The sequence below is a fragment of the Anas acuta genome, chromosome 1 (genome assembly GCF_963932015.1).
Source record: "Anas acuta chromosome 1, bAnaAcu1.1, whole genome shotgun sequence".
Lineage (NCBI taxonomy): Eukaryota > Metazoa > Chordata > Aves > Anseriformes > Anatidae > Anas > Anas acuta.
Window position 1 is genome coordinate 32,217,792 of NC_088979.1, and position 22,744 is coordinate 32,240,535.

Genomic DNA, 22,744 nt, shown 5'->3' on the forward strand with positions numbered 1-22,744 from the left:
GTTAGTCCTTAGCTGTCTGTGTCTCTGGGCTGAGGAATGATCGTGTGCGGGGCAGATCCTCCGTGGCTGACTGACTCCAAGCACGAGTTTGGCCTGGTTGGGCTTTACTCCTTCAGACACAGCACTGGGTAAGCAAGGTCATGTTGTTTCCTGAGCCTGTGGTGCTTGGGAAGTATTTTAGCCACTTTTGCAGAGCCCAGGCTGAGCCTGTAGCCTGCAGGCAGCTGTAGCTCCTGGGCACTCTTGTGTCCATGCCTCGGGAATGCCAGGAGCATGCTAAGAATTAACCAGAATGGACAATTGCAGATCAGGACCTCTCCCTGGCCTTGGTTTCTTTTCGTACAGTCTGATGGAACCTGAATTGCTTCCGCAAAGCCCCTGGATTTGTTTGCACGATGCAGATGTGAGCTCACGCTTGGCAGGGCTTGGAAATGAGGTGAGCTCGCTCCGTCAGCATCTTGGGTCCTGTGCTATGAGCTGAAAGCAAGCCTCATGGCCACGTTAGTGCGCTTTGATTGAATAAAATCTGCTGACATCCAGAGTTTATTACTTTGCTGGGCTGGGTGAAGGTGTTATCAAAGCTTTATTTTGGCCAGAAGTAAACTCGGGCTACCTCCAAGATATATGGTCAAAATGCTACAGGAGATACACACTGTGTGTCCCATGACACCAGTTTGCTGGGATGCTGAAGCCCACCTGAGTTAACAAACTCTCCAGCATTTCTGCACCCTGGGGAAGGATGCAGAGAGGTACCCCAGGAGCTTTGCATGAATCAAGCTGGAAATGATGGAGCTCGCTAGCTCTGGGTCTGTGCCAGGTCCTGTTTTCCCAGGGAATCACGCAGGTGTCTCCATGTTGTCTTCCCCACTATCCATATCTTCCAGGCTTTTTCCATTGCCTTTGGTATTTGAAACACCTGTTATCCTTAAAATAGAGAATGAAATAGGTATGTTTATATGCTAATATGTAACAGCCACATGGTATTCATTAAGGGTCTGAAATCCCTCAGCATCCTGCACAGATGTGAACAGGACTGCACCTTCAAGAGAAGCTTCTGATGTAACACAGTTGCATACACTTCCTTTTGGTAGTTTTTATGTCAAACATGCTTTAGACTGGTGTTAGAGGACCTTAGTACACCAAAATACTACATATTACTGTATAGCATGACTTTACATTTAATGCCTATATTTTAGATTTTTTTTTTTTTTTTTTTTTTAACAGATTTCATTTGTCTTTAAAAACAAAAAAAGGGTGAGGTATGAGAAGGGAATACTATGGGTATCAAACTGTGTCTGCATGGTGGATTTGGGCTTGCCTACGATGGAAGCACATGGAGCCAGGGCTACATAAATATTCAGCGACGTGTAAACATGCACACTGCTCACATGCCACTCTGAGCCTGGATTTGCTTGGGAATGCAAATCTCTTTTGTTTAAAAGAAATAGAACATTCTGCTTTTAGGAAGACATCTAATTCAAAGAAGTTTCTGCACCACAGCTGATCTACTATAAACAAAGACAAAATTCTTCAAAAGAGATATAAAAAAGAAAAAAGAAAGAAAAGGTTATCACTTAATTCCTGGGATGCGAAGATATTACTTGTTTCAGAAGCAAGAAAGTGAATGAGGGAAGTTACAGCTACTGAGCTGCTGGGTGTAATTAGTTTCCATATTATATCACTTTTGATAATTAGATCTACATGAAACCTGCAGTCAAAGACTTCACAAGCGTTTCTCGTGTGTCAGCCTGGATATGTAATAGTTGGAATGATAGATCTACTGGATAGATCTAGGCTAGGAGATGCTTTGGGAAACACCTTCATCTTTCTTTTAAGCTGGCAGATGGTTTAAGTCCGGACCCGACCGCCTGCTGTTGTTTTCAATGAAGGAGTGTTACCTTTTTGGATTCATGAAAGGCTCTCAATCAAAGCTAAAATGGCAGGCCAGTGCGGTGAATCAATAAAAATCTCTACTTTCAGCTGGAGTGTCGGATAGTAATTCTTCTCGTGTCACTGCCTGGTTAAACAGTCATACTCCCACTAAAAGCCCTATAAGACATAATAGATTCATGTGGCGTTAGTCTATTGTACTGCATTTACCCAGAAAAAGGGAGAGAGGTTACTGTTTCACTAAAACAAACCAGACACTGATGCATTGTGTATCAAAATGTATTCACCCATTTCTCTCTGCCTCATTAGAGCAGGGGGAGCTTATTTTTTATACCGCTTGTGGAGCAGTGTTAAGACATCTGACATATTCATTGCAAATCCTAGTTTAATGATGACTTAGACATCAAATCCCAAATGATTTTACATGCTGGCTTTCTGGTTTCCCATTACAGCACATATCCTAAGCTTGCTGTTTATTAAGCTACAATAAAGATGTATAAACTGGATGCACTATGAATTTTTTTCAAGAGACTTTGGAATGAAGTTGGCCCTTCGGAGGAATTATTGAACTGTTTTATTTCTAATTGCAGGAAATTAATTTGGTGCATCTGATTTGATGCATTAAATGTCCTCCTCTGTAGTTTTTTAGTAGAAAATGTCGATGGGACAAAAAAGGTTTCATTTACAATGACTTCAGAAGTTCTTAAATGTTAAATATCAAGGCTCAGAGCCTGTGAGAAGGAATGGCTGCTTTGTGCCCTGCAGCTGGGAGCTGGTGGCCCTAAAGCAGCCTCATTCAGATGCAGACAAGTTCCCTGGCCCTGGCAGATTCATCAGTTGCATGTATCAGTAATGGATTCTCTTCCCCTATTCACTCCTCAGGACTGAGCAGGTATCAAAGAATTGACTTAGCAAATTGCTTGAGAGGGGGTTGAGCTACAACTCTGAGCTCTCATGAACTACACCACACTCCTCTGAGACTGTCAGATTCAAAGTTAGACCCACAGAGCTAAAGACAAAACAGTCACTGACTTAGAGGGCAAATTTTCCTTTTCCAAATTGTAGATAGCTTCCTTGTGGAAGAGATCTGTTCAAGAAGTGGAAGTTTTGATTTCTAGTGCTTACATGGTGCTCATACTTCCTCCCATATCTATCTATCTATCTACCTACCTACCTACCTACCTACCTACCTACCTACCTACCTACCATCTATCTATTAATCTATCTATCCATCCATCCAACCATCCATCTATTCACCCGTCTGTCCGTCCATCCATCCATCCCATCCATCCATGTTTATACATATTACTCATGGGAATCATTAATTATTTTGAAGAAAATCATTTTTGTTCCTTATTTTGGAGAGAGTCAGATCACTCTTGTTCATGTACTTAGCAGCGCAGCTTGCTAACATTGTAATTCAGAGGTGATGTGCAAGATTTTTATATTTAATGAGACCCACATACCGCATTATCTCACCATCTGTGTAGATCTGGGAATGGTTGTAGAAAGTTCCCATTAGTCATATTAACATCCATCATGCCTTCAGCTCACTGTGAGATACAACCATGGAAATGTTTCCTTACTATGGAGGTTATTTTTCTTTGGAAATCTATGGAATTTGTACATCTTGGACAACCTTAACTATCCCCCTCTGCTACTGGTCAGGTGTAACCCTGGCTACCAAACAATGGCAGTCTGCAAAATATCAAGGATCCCCTCCTCCTCTCTGAAGCAAACCTCAGCAGATGTAGACAAGATTTTAATAGCTACAAAAAGAGAAATGCATGACAACCTCATTAAGGGAACTATAATAGGCTGTCAGAATATTTCCAAGAGGACAATATATCAATGTCTAGTTTGTTACAGCATTGCTAACTAGGGTAGTTTGCCCCTCTCATAATCTTTCATTCATCTTCCATTGGTCTGATTTCCAATAATGCTTCACCACCACATGTATCCACTCTCCCTTTCAGCTGCCTCACAATCGCTGACATAACTCTTTAAGTACAGAAGAATCAGAGCTGGGAAGTGACAGTAATAAAAAAGCAGTTAGAGGTCCACCCCACTGCTAGCCCTGATACGGTACATTAGAAGGGTTTTCATTTTCTTTCCCTCTCTACCATCCTGAAGACCATTTTGTCCCATCCCTACATCTGCAGGAGGTCAAGGTCCAAAGAGCCCAGGGATTTTACACCATCTGCCACCAAAAAAAAAAAAAAAAAAGAAAAGGAGGAAAGGAAGGCCCTAAACAGCTCTAAAGGGCTATTTAAAGTTATTTATCACTGTAATGGCAAACCAATCATTATTAATTGTACCCGCCCATTGTCTTTCATGTACACCGCGAGGCCGTGAGACATTATTAAAATAGATTTAAACTGCTGCAGCTGGAGTTCTCCCCTCCTCCCCTTTCACCTTCCCCGACCCTTTGGGAAGACGAAATGGAGTTAAGTGGTTTTACCCCTTTTCTTTCATGGTGAAACCAGCTCCCCTGTTCTTCTGGGGATCCAACATTCCTCCAGACCAGGAGAGGTCCAGAAGGGGCTCAAGTCACTTCTCAAGAGGGTATGACAACTGTTGAAACTGCTTCTGAAGCTGGAGTGGAAACACAAGTAGAAACTCACACCAGAGACCCCATAACATTGTTTCCTTCTGTATATTTAATATTTTTTTTTTTCCATCTGCCTATGAAACAACAACCCCAGTCAAAAAGCAAGAAAAAACAGTAGTCTTCCAGACTTTTCTGTTCATGCATCAGTAAATAACACTTCTGCTGAACCCGGTTTTGTACATTTTAGGCAGCCATGGTTACAATAATATGTCTTGAATGAAATGTGTCAATTGGAGGAAATTGTCAACTCATTATTGCGGCTAACAACTGAGACATGAACGCTTCAGTCAGAGCGGGAGGTGATTTTGTAAACAAGGAGTGTTCCTAGGGGGATTTTTATAGTTAAAATCAGCATGAAGTAGACTTGAAATAATTGTAGTGACAAAGGGTTCAGCTCTGCTCCAGCTGGAGATGACGACAAGCCTCCATCTGATTTCAGTAGGGTTAGGATCACGCCCTTTGGGGAAGTGCACCTCGCTTGTGTCTTGTACTTGCGTGTGCCCAGATAAAAGCTGGAGTTCGGGTCAGCCAATTTAAACCAGCTAATTAGATGGCCCACTGCCTGTGTGGGTGCCACGTTCACTCTGATGGTCCAAATACACTTCCAGTAGCAATCCTCCCCCTGCTTGCTGGCTGTGACAGCTCTGGGCACAGACCTGAACTCTGCTGCTCAGTAATCCCGGTGACCAGAAGCTGCCTGACCTACTTTTCAAATCTCCGGTGCTGTTTTGGAAATGCCTCTTCTCTTGGTTTTGCTGGCATTTAGGAGCACAACCACATGCCTCCCTGAAAACTACTCTAGCCCTCATGTCCTTGTGAAGGCAGAGGACGCTGGGCTGTGCTCAGCCTGGAGGGCAAGGAGGAGGATGGGGTTGTGTGTAGGAGGGCCAGGAACAGCACCACGAAAGCTTCAAGTCACCACAGGATTCAAGATGCCCCCAGGGACGCTGCAGACTGGAGAAGCTGAGGAAGGCCAGGCAGAAGGAAGGAGCAGTGGCAGGCGTGAGAACAGAGGAGGCCAGCAGAGAGTTTAGTGCTGTCTCCATGCTGTTCGACACAATTAAACAGGCATTCATCTTTGTCTTCTACAGGTTTTATACTCTCCTCAGTGCGGCATAGAGCTGAAAAGCACTGATCCAGAAGGGGGACAAACGGCAGCATGGGATTAGCCAGGAGCACAGTTCCTTATACAAGGGCTCTGCAGTCATCCTAGGAAGTAGTGGGTGTTTGGAAGAAGGACTTCTTGAAATGCAAACCAGCAAGAAACCTGCTGAGGCTACAGACAGAGGGAACAGAAACCAAACCGAGGCACAGCAGCTCTTTGCAATTTAGCTGGGATAAAATAATCCAATAGGGGGGAAAAAAAATCCTGGCTCTTCTCTCAGAGCCCTTCTCTCTGTTTGACCTTTCTTAATGTAGTGGCAGCATGTACAATGATGGGGTAAAGGACTTGAAAAAAAAACTGTTTTACGATGACATCATGTACTCTCCATCATTAAATAAAATTATTTGGAATGAACAATCTTAAGTCACTGCAAAGAACAAGCTTTCAGTAGGGCAGGGGAAAAAAAGGAATTTCCAGTTGCAAATCTCCATGAATACCAATCAGAAAGTGCCTTATGCTAAGACTGATGCTTCAATATTCATCCATAGCATATGAAAAATTTAAAATAATCTTGGCAAGCAACCCAGTAACTGGTCATTTGTATTCCATGAGTTGTGGAACAAAGTGCAAAGTAAACAGGTAAAATGCTGGATGCTGTGTATGTTTTTTTTTCCTGGTCGAAGTTGAAAGTAGATTATTTGCACACCAAGAAGTCTGCAGCTGGTGCTTATCAGAAAATGAGTCATGTTTCAGTGTTTGAGCACAGAAGCTCCTCTTTCCCAGATGTGTGGCTCCAGTGCGTGCTGCTGCTTGGTGAACGCTCTTGGCATCGGTGGCTTTCAGGCAGTCCTGCCCTGTGGCCTGTTTTTCTCTGCATCACAGCTGGCTGCAGCAGGAGATGTTAAAGCTCCTCAAAGACAGGAGAGCCAGGAACTGCCCACTGGAACATGTGGCATCCAAGCCAGCGCTAGCGAGAGCTGGCAGTGGCTTTGGACAGGCAGAGTCTGATATGTTCTTGGGTGGATGGGTAGTGATTGTGGGGTGGAACACAAGGAACTGTGGTGAATTGCTCCTGTGGTGCCCCAGGTCCCAGAGAGAAGGCTGGTATCCCACACAGTAGAGATTACTGTCCTACACGGTGTCAAACACGCCAGGGAGCAACTTGACACAGATCAACGCATCCCTTGCTGGTAGAACCCAAACTGAGGTCACCATAAAGACTGCATGCACCTTTTCTAGTAAAAATGCAATTTCAACAAGTCTGAGTCAGCAGAAATACTTCTGTCCTCCAAGGAAGGAGTGAAAGTACAATATTTCCAGTGGTAAGCCTAAGGGGAGACAGGTTTGGGAGTACAGCCATCCTATTAACAATAAATTGGTGTCCTTCCCTGCAGTGCCTTCTCCCTCCCTGCACAGATGAGTTTGTCCTTCTTCTCACCTTTCTGCACCCTCCCTTCCCTTTAGTGATCCTCTTACCTCAGAAAATCCTGCCCATGGGTGGGTTATCTTCCATTCATATACAAAGAACTATGGCTGTGGTATCATGTAACATACACCAAGCTTGTGCAGCAACTTGCCAAAGGGTGAGGTTTCTTTTACTCCTCTGCTCTTTTACCTGGCTCCCTTGTGCCTACTGATGTTTGGTAGACCCTTCCCTTAGCCAGTTTGAATCACTGAAATAATCAAAATACATGCACTTCTTTTGTATTTGCATCTCCCAAGCATTTTTTTTGGATTTGTTTTCTGTCATTTTCATGAGTTGGTTCAGCTCATGCAGTGACCCAGTGAGTGACAAGCTAGGAGAGTGAGCTGGGACTTTATATACGGGGCTGAACTGTCACATTGACTGGTCCAGTCTTCTAAAAAATTACTTTGGGACAAAAAAACTGCAAAGACTAATTCACCAGGATGCTGAGCAACTGTCATTCTCTGCTTGAAGCCATTTCTGTTCCAATGGTGCTGCTAAGGGAGATGCTCAATGCGGTGAGATCCCAGGCATTGGCACGAAGGGCAGACAGAAGTACTTTTACCATTTACAGGGATCACACAGTGAAAGGCATCAGCAGAGATGACAGTTCCCTTTATAGATCTATGCACACATCTGGACACATGATGGTTTGGTGAATAGTTGTTAAAAATTTTTATGAAATAAAATGGAGATGAGTGTTTTCATCTCAGGCACCTGGCAGAAATAATGTACATGATGCAGGAAACAAACAGCAGCCTCTCAAATCATGTGCAGTAGAGGTGTCTGTGAGCTCAACATGTGTTATCATCCACAAAAGGCTCAGCAGTTACATCTAAGCAGGGTAAAACAAATTGGGATGAAAAGCTTGACATCTAGCCAGTCAAAAAATCTGGTCTAACTATTCAGGAAAGGACACAGCTCTGTAGTGTATGCAGGTAAATACAGTGGTGCTCCTTTTGCAGAATGAACATGAAAAGATATTAGATGTCTGAACAGCTGTTCATTTCCTACCAGATTTTTCTAACCTTTATTTCAACCTACCTTCTTTCCTTTTAGGCAGCTCGGTATCCCTGATTCCTTCAGGCTCACTTCTAATTTGCACAAAGCTAGACAATAATGACTTGGAGATCACAGGCAGGCACGTAGGAGCACATCTGGGATGAGACTGCACCTTGTTGCCTCCCAGAGGGTCCAAGCAGGTGGTAGTTTATGCGGACGTCTGTGGAGGCTGCTCTGATGGAGGTAGGTCTCTACATCATGCTGCGTGTGTCTTCAGGGAACAAGAGATTGAAAAATCCACACATTGTTTTGTAGCCCCATCCCACCCCATGTTGCTTGCTGTATTTAACTAAAACACAACACAAGCCCTTATTTTTAGAGATGCTAAAATTCTGATTTAAAAAAAAATATATTTAATTTTATCCAATCTGTCATTTTAAAGATGATTTTTTTTTTCCAGTTTGGGAACATTTTGTACTCTTTTTACTACAACTGAGAAGACACACTGAAGAGAGATCTACAGACCTTGAGAGGAGATTCTTTGTGAGAAGTCATTAATATTGATTTTACCTGACACACCTGCAGGAAGTGAACAAAATTGTTCCTGTATACAAGTAATCTCCATTGCAATCAGTTTTCTGGCTTGAACTGAACAATTACTAATCTAAACAGGAATAAAACAGGAATAACTTCCATTTCTTTTGGTGCTTTTGCTGGTCAGCTGTGTTGCTTTATTTGGCCTTTGTTTTTTGTAGTTCTAACACTCCTGTAGGTGGAATCAGCCATCCCTCATTTGACATAGCATGAAGGGTGTTATATATTTTCAACTTAAAGACTGTCAGCATTAGGAGAGTTTGGAGTTAATATGAGTATTTATTGCTTTTCGCTAAAGACAGTGCAGCAAAGAAACCTATTTTCTTCAGATATTAATTAGATAGGTACATAATTAAACATCTTAAATAATGAAATAGATGCTGTGTAAAAGGCTAAAAATAACTGGCCATGAATTAATCATTCAGCCTGTATTAATAAATAAGCTCTGGATGTCAGCTCACAAAGATTTCCTGGCAGTAATTTGACCACTGATATGCTCATCACAAACACATCAGACTCCCCATCTAGACACTGCCCAGATGCATTTTGTTGAGCTCCTGGATCACTGCACCTTGCAGAGCCAGAGGGTTTTGTTTACATATTGGGTCTGGTCTGATTCTCGTATGGACATCTTGGAACATGGGTTTAGACAGAAACAGCACATTGCCCGTAAATATAGTGGAGATGTGATGTGAAATCGTGCGTAACTTTGTGAGAGAGAGCACACTCTTTGGTAGGAAGGGCTGGGGAGAGGTGGGCTTGCAATGTTGTCACCCACATCTGGGAACATACACACAACATTTCTAAGATTTTGTTTCTGCCTTCCTAAAAGAATGACTGAGAAGGCTTCATAAGGACTTTGTGCAGACAAATAGAATAGCTGTGTCTGTAGAGGATCTGTATGTGGCTACGTGGTAAACCACTGGGGACAGTGTTTCACCCCCAAAATCATATGAGAAATCTGAGTGCTTGCCTGCCACGGATGCTCTGTGTTCTTGGGAAGGTAACTGTCTTTGCTGCTTCCTTCTCCTTATTTGCAGAGGGAGTGTGTATACAACCTCCTCAAATAAGGTGGTGTGAGAACTCACAGACTGATGCTCATGAGGACCAGAAAGAGGTTGTGATCCATATGAGTGTTAGCATTTATTTTAGCCAGGTTTCCTAAGGAAATTAGACTCCTGTGATTCTACTATCTGTCTTTGCTATACAGTCTTCAACAACTACAAAAACTACTAGTCCATTTTGAGCAAATCTGACACAGCAGCAGGGGCTCTAAACACGGTGGTCATATGAGTACTGTGAAAACAGGCAGGTAAGTAGAGGAAAGGCAACCAGACTACTGCTGTCACCAAAGGAAAACCTGCTGTGAAAGCACAGCCAAGTAGTAGGCACCAGAGAATCCACTTGTGAAACAGACCATGGCCACTGGAAGAGGTGTGATCAGACCTCACAGATTATATAATAAAGAAGACCCACAAACTGCCTAAGTACCCTTGCATAAGAAAGTACTTGCTTAATTTGGTTAACTTAAATGATAGGGAAAGGGCAAATTGCTTTTGAAAGAAATAAAACACCCCACTTCTCCAGTGGCCTTTTGCCCTTTTCTAAAGTGTTGCTCAAACTAAATCTTTGTGAAGGCTCTGAAATATTTAGCTACTGCCTTTACTTTCCTTTACATTTTTTTTGTGTGTATTTCTGGACTGTGGCCAGAATGGGAAACAGATTGCTGAATACAGCAAAAAAAGCTGTTCTCAAGGTACTCCCATGCCATCTGAAAGCTAGAAATGCCGTAAATCTTGAGCTAACCTGCTCCTGAAACCTTGAAACTTGCTGACAGTGCACTTCCCTCCTCTGTGCTACCAGGTATAACCGCTGACTGCTCTTGCAGTGTTAACAGGTCTCACCTTCCCAGGGCTGGCTTGGAGGTACCAAGGTAATATTGCTGTTCTGTGTGGTATCAGCCAGCTCTGACAGCACTCAGCACTGCTACTTTGCTGTGTGCAGTCCTAACCTCAGCCTGCCTCTCTGCTCCATACTGCCTCCATCCCTTTTATCCCCTGGTGTCTTACAGCTTGAAGGGACACTTGCCTGCAGTCCCACAAATTCAGCTTTGGGGAGAGGAAATGGATGTTGCCTCCTATTTCTCTGTAAACCTTATCAAAGCGAAGAGGTGCAGCAAAGCAGAACTGCTGCATTATGTGAAATCAGTGCAGAGCTGTGGGCTCCTGTGCTTGTGCATGGGATAGGATAGGATGGGAAGAGGGTTTTATAAATCTAGGGAGAGATGTGGGAAAGGAGGAAAGCTCCCCTGATGCTAGTTCACGTTGCAAACTCTCTCACCATGTAATGTGACCTCGGGACAGGTCTTTCCTTCCCTTGGCCAGCAGGACCAGATCAGCCGAAGTAGAAAGGATTGTTCAGCTTGTAGTGCTCATCCCCTCAAACTCTCTTCATCTTGACAATTCTAGCAATGTGTCATGGTTTTATTGCATTACAGTACTTGGTGATACTATATTGCTTTTTTATCAGTGTTATGAAACTTCAGAATGAGACTGCCTAAAGAGTCCTCTTCACTTATTCTTTCTGGTAGTTTGGTACATCTTTGTCATTCTTTGATTTAAATGTTCAAGATACAGACTGTGCCTTCGCTAGGTTATTGCGATGCTCAGAATAACATATCCCTGATGACTGGCAGGATCTCAAGGAACAATTGTAACACAGATAATGAACAACGTTTTTATTAAAACTGCAGCAGATTTTCTAGCCAGCTTTCAAGATCATGTCAATAAAGGAAGTTTGGATAAGTCTCAGAAAGTCACAGTTCTGTCATACTCCAAATAGACATATTTTCCTTGCTTACAATGAACAGGATTATTGATTTCTGTTTGTCAGACAGTACAACCAAATCTAACAAAGGGAAAGAACGAATGTTTTTGCACCCTTTTAATGACAAACACTGAATTATTACGGAGTGCAAAGTGAATTCGATTAGGTTTGCTAGGAAAAATTCTACTCCTTTTTGTTCTGGGTTTTATTTTTCTGGACAGTCAGTCTCACAGGAGATATGGCTGTGTAGTCATTACGCAGATAAGCTTGTATTCACATGAGAGCTTCATTGATTTCCTGGACAACAGCCGAGGGAAGCAAGCTCTGCCACTTCTGCTGAGCACTTAGCAGATGTGTAAATGACAATAAACATAAATAAGATATGTATCGCTCAGGCCTGTACAGTGTATTCATTTGGAGTGCCACTTGTTGATGTGAGTGCGTCAGCTGATCTTGGAGCACTATGTGCGCAGCAGTGACTGCTCAGCAGCAGGAGAAGGGCTCTGGAAGGAAGGGTGAAAAGAGCCACAGAAACCTGTAAGGTCCCATTTCTCCTCTTTGGTCACGGAGGAGGCACAAACCTTTTGCTACGTGCGGTGGTTAGCAGGGAAAGAGAGAAGAAAAAGCTGTTCAGGTACTTTCACAGTCACTCATGGTAAGTTGGGGCTTAGTTTTTCCATCTTAGGTTGATTAATTGATACATGTGAGCGCACCATACTGAGCCTAGTGTACCCTCTTTAAGCCCACCATCCCTTCATAGACTGACTAAACACAGGATATACTGCTATTTGATTAATTCTCTTACTGTGATTATGAGATTGACACCCTACTGATGAGCACCATGCAAATGAATGCTTCCTTCCCCAAGTAGCTGTCTTTATAGAGAAGGAAAGAAAGGCTGCGATGGCAGCACTTTTTTTTTTCCACTTTAGGGATGAGAAATAGGACGTAAGAGAGATTACCTGGTGTTCCAAAGGTTACCAAAGACTGTTGTGTCACAGACAGGAACTGCTTTCATATCTCCTGATTCCCAGACTATGGCTTTAATTATTCCTTCCTCTCAAGTAAATGAAAACACTTATGAGTTAGTGATACCAATGAGATCATACAGTGATGGGACTTGGGCCAGTTGAATAAACCTAAACTATACATGTAACTGGATCGTCTCCACCCATAAATCAAAACCGTTCTCTTTCTGCCAAGAAAAGATGTATGCCTGCTTATTTCTTTACGCTATTTTAATAATTTTGTTTTGAAAGGTTATTTCTCATCTTTAAAGGGTATATGTTAATATGTGCAGTCCAATCTTGCATCCCTTACTGGGTGAAAATCCTTGTGGGTGAATTATAGGAATTCAGGTGAACATTCAAGCTTATGACAATAAAATTTGCTACTCACTGCTGCCTGTCCATGAACTTTCAGAACAAAAATGTTCTGGGGGGGCAGAAGACAATGGAGATGTTCTCATCACATAATTCTCAGAGACTAGACCAAAAAAAGGAAAGAGAGCACTCATGCCAAACACACTGCAAATTTTCACATAATTTCTGTAAATGGGTTGCATTAGAAAACTCAGCCTTTTAAAGTTATGCAAAATCAATATGCTGTCATCCATGAATATGAACACGTTTCAAGGACGGTTTCATTTCCACAGAGGGAGGTGAGGGTGGTTGGGAAATGCATGCTGAGTGTTGAAATTAACCCAGAAGATCTTGTTGTACATATGAACAGAACAGAAGGTAGAATTGTAGGTGTACAATTTACACGGGGATAATCAAATCTAGGAGAAGTAAAGCTTTACTTTGATAGCCATGGAACTTCATATGGACTATATTTTATTTTATTTTATTTTATTTTATTTTATTTTATTTTATTTTATTTTATTTTATTTTATTTTATTTTATTTTATTTTATTTTATTTTATTTTATTATTTATTTATTTTCAGAATAGCATCACACTGACTGGAGGGCCCTCATAAATAGAATTGCTTTTACCATGTTTTGGTGAGAAGCTCGGGGTTTTGATCTATTCCTTCCTACAATCCCACTGCACTTGATTTCACTGTCAATATGTCATAATAAATGTGATTTCCAAGTGCTATGCTGTATTCCATATGGTAGAGCTATCCTGGATCTGGTGTTTTTCATTAAAAATCAAAATGTACTCAGAGGAACTGAATTCTCACAGGCATGCTATGACTAGCAATCAGGGCTCATCCTCTGTTGTAAATGTGTATCATTGTTCCTTATTGTCCATGGGCCAGTACAAGTTCTTATCAACAACAGGGCTGGAATGCATGGCACTTACCCTTTGCATTTCCAGATAGTGGAACAGCATCTTTTGAATCTCAAAATCAAACCAATCTGCATTTTAACATAGTAGTCTCTTTCTGTTTGTACAGCAACTTAAAAAAAAAAGGCTTTTTTCTCCTTTATCCTTGAAAAAAGAAGCCCAATAATCCTTACTTGAAAATATCGTAAATAACACTAGGCTTACTTACAGGAGTGTTATGTGGAAATACTGAGATTAAATTCAATTTTGTTCCTGTCATTTCTTAAAAGGAAGCAAGGGAAACAGAAAACATGATGTAGGAGAGTATGAGGTTCTGGCAGCCTGGCATCTTTTTCATGCTGCCATGGAAAGCAACTATGATGCCAAATATATTCTGCTTTGTCTAAGCCAAATTCTTATTAAGCAGAGGTAAATATATATCTATATATATATATATATGGGTGGAAATGGTAACACTGATTTATACTGAAATGGAACTTGATATGCTCATAAACTTGAGTGTGTTTGTTAAGAGAAACTGGAATTTGTGATGTCAGGAATTCAGTAGGAAGCAGCTAAGAAAATGGCAATGTTCTGATAGTTTTGCCTCATCTGGTCCACTAAGAGTGTTTTTCAAGGAAAATTATGACCTGACATATGCTAGTAGATCTTAGATCTCATTGAATAGTTTCCAGGTTTGTGAAAATGGGGGTGTCATCACTTTGTACAATGATGATGCTGTTGCTCTGCACTCCCTTACTAATGAACACATTTTAATATGTTCCTCACAAAAGTAAAGTCAATGGGGGTCATATCTGTGCCACAAAAATTGGCTTGCTAAACTATGACTCTGGTAGTTCGTGGATGGATTTTTTTCCCTTCAGTTTTACGTAAATTCTAACTGGTTTCTATAAAAACCTTAAAAGAAACCTTAATTAGGGGCCTTATTTATTATTATTTTTTAAATGTAAGTTTGTAGCTTTTTTGAACAGCAGATTTGCATTCAATATTTGCAGTTTGAAGTCACTTTCTTGCTCCCTTTCTCCTCTTTCAGACCATAAAAGATTTCCACTATAGGCATGGGGATAAAGTTATGCACATCTCATGATGCTGTGGGCAGCAGAGTAACTGCCTTCCTCAGCACGAGTTCACTATCTTTGCTTTCCATCCCATTTTTCTTTTGCTCACGGTATAAAGCTGAGGCAGCTCAAGCCTGCTATGGGCTGATGATTATTGGTTCAGAACAGACAAGGCTGAACCTGAAGTTCAGACTCTAAAGACTATGTGAGACAATAATCAACAACCTAGCTCTGAGGCATCTGAGGGATGCTCAAATTCTGACCAAGTCACTGACAGAAATGAGTGAAAGCTGTCATTCCAGGGGCCATGGTGTGTGGCTCACAGAAACAGCACACATTTTGTCCAAGATGAGCAGAACCGCAGGCAGAGATGTCCAGTGCAAGTCAGCAGTCAAGCTATACCCACACACCTTTCTTGTCAGTGGCTAGTACCAGAGTTTTGGGTGCTAGCTAGCTCTGGGGGTGATCCTGTACTGAGTAAACCAATGCACACTCACAGGAGAAACTCCTTCCTATTTCTATCATTATCAACAAATTTGAAGCCTGTGTCCTGAACAAAGACTGCTTTTCTCCCTCTTCCTGAATTCTACCTATTGCTATTGGAGAAACTGTTATTTTTCAGACAGTATTGGATCTTTTAAGAATCATTAAACTGCTGTCCTCAAAGATATCTTTGGCAGTTGTCTTCTGACATGCGTTGCCTGGTTTTGTGACAGGGAAGGATTAATGTACAATTTATATTTCTGTATATTCTTTGCTGTTGTATATTTTTCCTGCATCATTTCTTATTCATTTCCTTCCTGAATTAAACTATGCTCATAGTTAAGGCTTGCTTTATACAGTTTTGTTTTTTTTTCCTCCTGTTCTTTAAATGATCTTACTGAGATAGCAAAGCACTGACAGCATTGTACCCTCTTGTGGGATACCACGTAACTTCTTACTGGGAACAGACAGGCTCTTGAATGGATGATTGGGGGAAAGGAAGATTATCATATGAGAGAAAAAAATAAAAGATCTTGGCTTGTTTACCTCCACAAACTGGAGGCTGAGAGTGAATATGAATGCTCTCTGTGCAGCAGGGGGTTAAACACCAGCAAGGAAAACAAACTTTTTATGCAAAGGCTGATGTTGACATAAGGACCACGTGGGCATAGGCTCTCTGTGGATATATTAAACCTTACAGTTATGGAAATGTCCCCAGTGGTTACAGCAGTGAGGTGCTGCAGTGGTCTTCCATTAGAGTAGGGAAGGACTCACTGCTTCAAGGATGAAGCACGATAGGCTACCGAGGAAGAAAGCATGACATGGTGCCCATAGTAGTAAAGGACCAAAGTCAGAGAATTCAGACGTTGATTCCTGTTTCTCTACCTGGATTCCCAGGTCTAGGCTGCAGACATCTAATTTTAGAAGAGAGTTAAGTGTTTTAGCTCCCATTATATCCCATACAGAACAGAGAATAATTCAGCTCAGCCAGAAGTAGATATCAGCATTTGGTTGGTCTCCACTAATGGTAATGAGTAAACACCTACGTTAGACACCTCAATTTAGGTGTTAGCATGGGAATCTCATCCCAGTCCAAGTTAATTAATTTCATAGGCCACAGGGGCTTGATTCAGCTGGCAAAAGAAGAGAGTCTTATGCCATCAGAGAGGCCCTAGGGCCAGTAAGAAATCTGCAGAGGTCAGGCAGATATGACACAGGACCTGTAGAATGACTAGCTCAGGAAACTGAACGGGGCCTCAGACAGGGGAGAGAGGTGACTCTTATATCACTGTTGGTAACCCCCTTGACAGAATTCTGTCCTCTCTTCTCCTTGTCTTCTCTCTCTTTTTTCTTCTGATTTTCTGTTGTACTTGTCTTAGCTAAGGCAGTCACATGCTTCAGAACAGACTCCTGAATCTTGAAAAGCAAACACAATTATGCATATATAAACTAAAAAGAAATCATCTAAAAGTGTAACTTTCATTCCCAAGTAAAGCTTTCCATGAGCATTGGGCACGTGAATTCCCTCTGTACAACTCTGATCCTTCTACTGATTTTCCTCTAATGTTCCTAGTACAGTAAACCGAGCTTTTTAAGATTTACTACCAGGCTTCTCAATGACACCAGTTAGTTTCTTCTTAGCCAGAAGAAGTCTTTTCATAATGTAGGGCAAGAAAGAACTTTAAGGAAGGGCAAACAGCACCAAAAGGTAAAGCTCTGGCTTGCCGCAGGATCCCAGTTGCCAACAATTATTAATATGCTCATTTCTGGATTTGTCTTTGGGGCTTTCACTGCACAGTGATGTTAAAAGTCTTGGCAGATGTTAAAAGTAAACACATTCTGCCGTGTTCGTAGCCTCTCTGTAGGGAAGGAAGGTGTGACTGATCACCGACTTGCAACTCCTCGATAAAAACAATCAGTGTTACTGAGGCACGTGGAAGAAAAAACAACCCTAGCCAGATTGTAATAAGGGTTTCTTGGGGGAGAAAGAAGGGAAGGAGAAGAAAAGAGAAGATTTAAGAAGAGACTAGAGATTATGCAAATACGAGCTGTGAATAACAGCCTGGCAGTACAACCCCTCCAGAGATAACTTGCCACCTGCATTTCTTGAACAGGCACCTCCAGGTCAGTGAAAAAACGGAGCGGCTTTTGAACAAAAAGGGAAGAAAGAAAAATCAGACTAGGCGCTCTTTAATTCTAGCCACGTTAAACTCTAAATGCTGCCAAAAAGCTGGTAATAAAATTTAATTCTTTCTGAGGACATGACGATCAGTCATCCGACCAAGAATCAAAGTCTCCTGGGAGTGTTTCTTCTGTCGTGGGGCTTGAGTAGACTTGACCCTCTCAGCTTTTCATATTTCATAATTGAACTCAATGTCCCTCACACTTTTAACTTCTTCCCAGATTTAAAAAGAGCATTAATCACTCCCTCCTCAGAGCAATACTGAAGAGGGAAGTCGGATGCGAGGCACAGTTTCTAAGAGGCCTGGGGGGTTAAGGTGATCAGTATCTACGTGCGAGCATAAGTATTTGTTTGTATCAGTGTCACAAACAAACAAAAAACCTCCCTGCAGGCGGGTTACAGAGGCCAAAACACAGCTCCAATATATATGATCTACCACCACCTTAATAGTTTCACTCTGGTGATGGTGTACAATTGAGCACCACGCTTCTGCAGTTTATCTCTAGAGAAGCAAAAGAAAAAGCTCCCTTTTAACTGGGTACTTTGTTATGATTTATACATTTCTTTCTTGAATAGCTGGAGTTTATCTTCTTCAGCTGCAGAAACTTAGAGCAAATGATAAACGAAAACATCAACCTAGAGCCTGCACTAATGCCTGACACAAACATGTCACTCGATATTTAAGTATTTATTTATTCATTTATGTTTTTGTAGTCTCTTCTTATGCGCAGAACCTTTGTGTTTATTATAATAATGGTGACAAAATGTGGGAATGGGAAAAAGGGGGGGGGGGGGAGGTAGGGAAGAAAGTACATAAATGCAAGCAAGAAAAAAGCAGTAACATCAAGACTTGGAAGGCACATTCTGCTGCTCCTTTGCCTTGTTTTTGCTGCAGTGAGGAAAACTGCGGTGGGGAGCTGGGTCACTCCTGCTGTATTTACAAGAATGTGTTTTTAGGGGGGCCAGGCCGTGAAAGACTGAAGGAGAGCAGCACCAGAAGGGCCTTGAGGGTGGACATGGAGGCACCTGAGGGATCCCGGTCATGCCCCAAGCACCACTGCAAGGCCTGGGCTGATCGCAGAAGCCAGGGGAGCTGCCTTGGAGGCCTGAGGCTTCCCAGTGGAGACGGCGGCTGTCGCAGGGACACAGGGGACAGCGGGAACACAGGGACCAGCACCAGGGCCAGCAGGTGCCCAGCCCTTGGCATGGGCAGGCTCCAGCCTGACCCAGGCAGCCTGCCACCCTTGCCACCAGCACAGCTACAAATTGCCGTGCACACTGGCCTGGCGGAGCTCAGCATTTTTTATTTTTATATATATATATTTTTTGTGTGTTCCCTTTTCCACTAGGTTGATCTGGTGACCTGGAGGTGGGGCACGGGGGAGCAGCGAGGCGAGGAGGGGACAAAAGCGGCGGGCTGCCTCGGCTGGCCGAAATCCTTCACAGCTCTGGGACACAAAACCCCCTAAATCTCCATTGGAAAGTCATTAGAAATCTGCCGGAGGAGCAGGGCACAGATTGCCAGGGGAGGGCTGAAAAGTCCCTTTGCACTCCACAATACCTGAAGTGAACTGGAAGGGATGGGGTGGAGCTGGAAAGCAGATTTCCTGCCATAACTAAAGCCCCCTTTCAGCCTGCTCTGCAACAGTTTTACGATGTGTTAGAATTTACATTCACGTGTTGTTAACCATTCTTCGGTGCAATGAAACGTTTTATCTGTCTGACCTCAACCTTTGCCATATGCTGGTGCAAACTGTTCAACTTAAGCCCAGGCGAGTTTAGAAAAAAAAGGAGGAAAGAAAAGGGGGGAAAAGGAGGGTCCGAAAAGCACATTGCTGGGTAGGCTCTGTTGTTGCTCTTGATAGCTGCCTTCCTCTCTGTTTTCCATGGAAACGTTTTGTAAGCCAATTCCAAAAAAAAGAAAAAAAAAAGAAAAAAAAAAGAAAAAGATGCATGCAGATAAATGAATAGTGGCTCAGAACACGCCAGCTCTTCACTAATTGTCCACTTTACATATGCTCCTTCATGTCTGGCGATTCCTTTTATATTGTGGAGAGACAGCAATGAAACTTCATTACACTGTGTTAAGGAGAGGCAAACAGAATGCATTTAAAATTGATCAGAATAACTTTTATAATGTTTTTATTTATTTTATCATAATGTCCTGATTGCTTTCTCAGCATAGGTCATTTAAAGGAACAAGAGATGTGGATTACTGAAGGAGAATTATAATTCTGCAAGTAATTCACAATGAAAGACGGCGTTTTGTTCTTTTGAAGATGTGTCTAGCTAACTTGCTAATGCCACCCTGTTTCTCTTAGGAACCTGCACTGCGGCATTGCCCTAGACCTGTTATTTGATTCCTCTGAAACTATGGTTATGGACATGTCCCTGTGTTTTGCCCCAGCATCTAGATGTGGTTAGGTGTTTCTGTGCTCACCTTTTGTTTTAGGAGGACTAAGCAATCCTGAAAGTGCTTCCTAATCTATCATGAGATGGATTTTCATGGAATTGTGGCTGTCTTTGTAGTAAGAAACATCAGTTTCCCTTCATCCCACAAATACCTCCTAATCCTTATAAAAATGGTGGTGCTGAGGAAACCTGGCTTCAACTTGTAGCCCTGAATGGCTTTGGACTAGTCCCTCAGGGGGACATCCACAAAGGTGCTGTAGTATTGTATTTAGCAACAGGGGGGCTTTGGGATCAACAAAATTTGTTTGAGTAGACTGTGCAGTGGTGAAGTCTTTGCCTGAAGAATGTGCTTCAACATATGCATACAGTTGCTTATTATAAGACTGAATACTTGAGATTAGATAATATAGGGGTTAGGTAAGGCTTTGTGATCAACCACTGTCGCTCAGTTTCTGGTAGGCTACAAAATCCCTTTGCAAATACCAGTGTTGCTCCATGAACCTCCTTCTTTAAAGCCACGATGGTGCTGAGGGGCATTCAGGTAGGAAAACTAGATAAGGCTAGATAAGGCTCATAAACTCAATGAATCCCCAAATGAATAAGCTATTTATATATGTCATAGTCCTACATCGATACAGCTCATCAGTAATCCCTGTGCTGGACCAGTCATTGCTGCAGCCTCTTGCGGTATAGAATGCTGCATTTCATGGCATGTGGCATGTCTCTTGGGGAAATAAAAATCATTGTTGCTTTCTGTGAAACCCTGCCAGCCCATCTCACATTTTTATAAGTAATTTCCATTCTTCTATGCTCTATTACACACGATGTTTTGAAAGAGTGGGAAAGAGTTAAGCAGAATGAAGACCATTATCAATATTTTATTTGTCACAGCTGAAAAACTACAATTATAGGTCAGTTCATTGCAGTCCATTCATTGATTTCAGTACTCAAGGCCCTTCAGGGAATGTCTAAAATCCACCGATGTTTCGGAGTGCTAAATTTTGTGTTTGGATTTCTGATAAAACTGAAGGATGTGTCAAAACCATGTAACAGACTCTGGGGCTGATTTACCACTGCATGCTTCTGCTCTCTGCTGGTGTTAACTCCAGTGATTTTGTTTGAGTGGAGCTGCACAGTATTGATTTAATTCTTGTATCAGTGTGACCCTCCAGAGACATGCTTCTGTGCTCTTATTCCCACCAACGTCAGTTCGGGAGCATAATCAGGCTCATAATTGGGAATGATGACCTTATGCAGTCAGGCGTGTAAGCACAAGCCACTCAGAGTTTTCCAGAAATGCTACTGAATATAGTGGGGCTACTTTCTTCCTTAAAGTCGGGTGTTTGCTTACATCTTTTGCAAATGGCAACCTACGTATTTAGGCTTGCTTTTGAATTCTGTGAAAGTAGAAGTTGTCTTTTGACTGCCTATTACAAGCTTTGGGTCAGAACCATAGAGGAATCTCTTAACTAGTAATTAAGAGATTTGTGAAGGCTGTGGATCTAAACTGCAGTTGCTCCTCAGTCCACAAGTATGCAACTCCTTCTGCTTCAATTAACTTTTTTTGTTTATAGCTGGAATGGATGGAATTTGATCAAAGTCACTTTCAGAGTACATTCATGGTACTGTTTACAAACCTATTACTTTCAGAAAGCAAAGTAGGATAATGCACTTCTTTCTGCAGATTGTGTTGTTTGTTCTAGCTGCCTTTTAAATATCTGCTGCCTCAAAAAGCATACCCAGCAAGGTTCAAATGTTTTTGTTTATGTCTGTTTTTCAGACAAAAACTTGCCACAGTCTAGTATTGGTAGCAGGCTGCTGGGGAGAGAATTTGGCTTGGAATTAAAAATCCTTGAAAGGCACTGGATGCAAGAATGAGTAAAATCTATTGTTGAAGTACAAACACCTAATTATAACCACTATCTGAAAATCTGATGTAAAACTACTAAGGGAAAAAATTACTCATTGCATTAAAAGGTGAATTTTTCTAATGGCATTAAGAGATTTAAAAAACAGCCAAAATACCAAAAGTTAAGTAATCAGAGTATCCACAATCAATATTTGTATTCAGGTCAAAGTGAAAATAACTGAGAGAATGAAATTTAGAAATGCACATATTGTAATTTGATTTGAACAGTCAACATTTGTAAAAAGCCCAAGTGTTTACTATAAGATTACTTTCTGATTCAGCATCACCACACACAGCTACATCTGTTAGTCTTCATTTGAATACAAAAATTACATCTAATGTAATTAAAAATAGAATAAAAGCAAGAGCTTGATGTCCTTTGGAAGTCCTCAAACTTACTAAAGCTAGAGGTAAATCAACAAATTTAAAGAATTAATTGAATTATTTTATCAGGGACTAGTGAGCTACATCTGCAAAGGTAAGCATGAGAACCAACAGTCCTGATGCAACACCAACAATGTTATTGCATGGTGGCATTTATTAAGTAACCGATATACCCAAGTTAACCTTAAAACAGCTAACTTGACCTACCCTCCCTTTGAAACAGCTAATTTGAGTTGTGTGAGCTGTTTAGTTACAGCAGTACTGAGCTCAGTGTGGGTCAGTTCACCCTGTTTATACTGCATGGGACTAACTTCTGCAGCTAAGTTGCTAGAAATTCAAACTAGCTTGGACCTACAGATTCTTTGAGGAGTAAGGGGATAGGTGACAGGAAAACAATGTATATTCAAGTATGCTGAGTTGTGTCTTGCCCCGTCCTGCCTTCTTTCCCTTGCAGATCTTTAAACTGACCTGAAAAGGGGCTTGTATCAAAATTTACAATTTACCCTCCAAAACAGTGTACTCATTGTTTA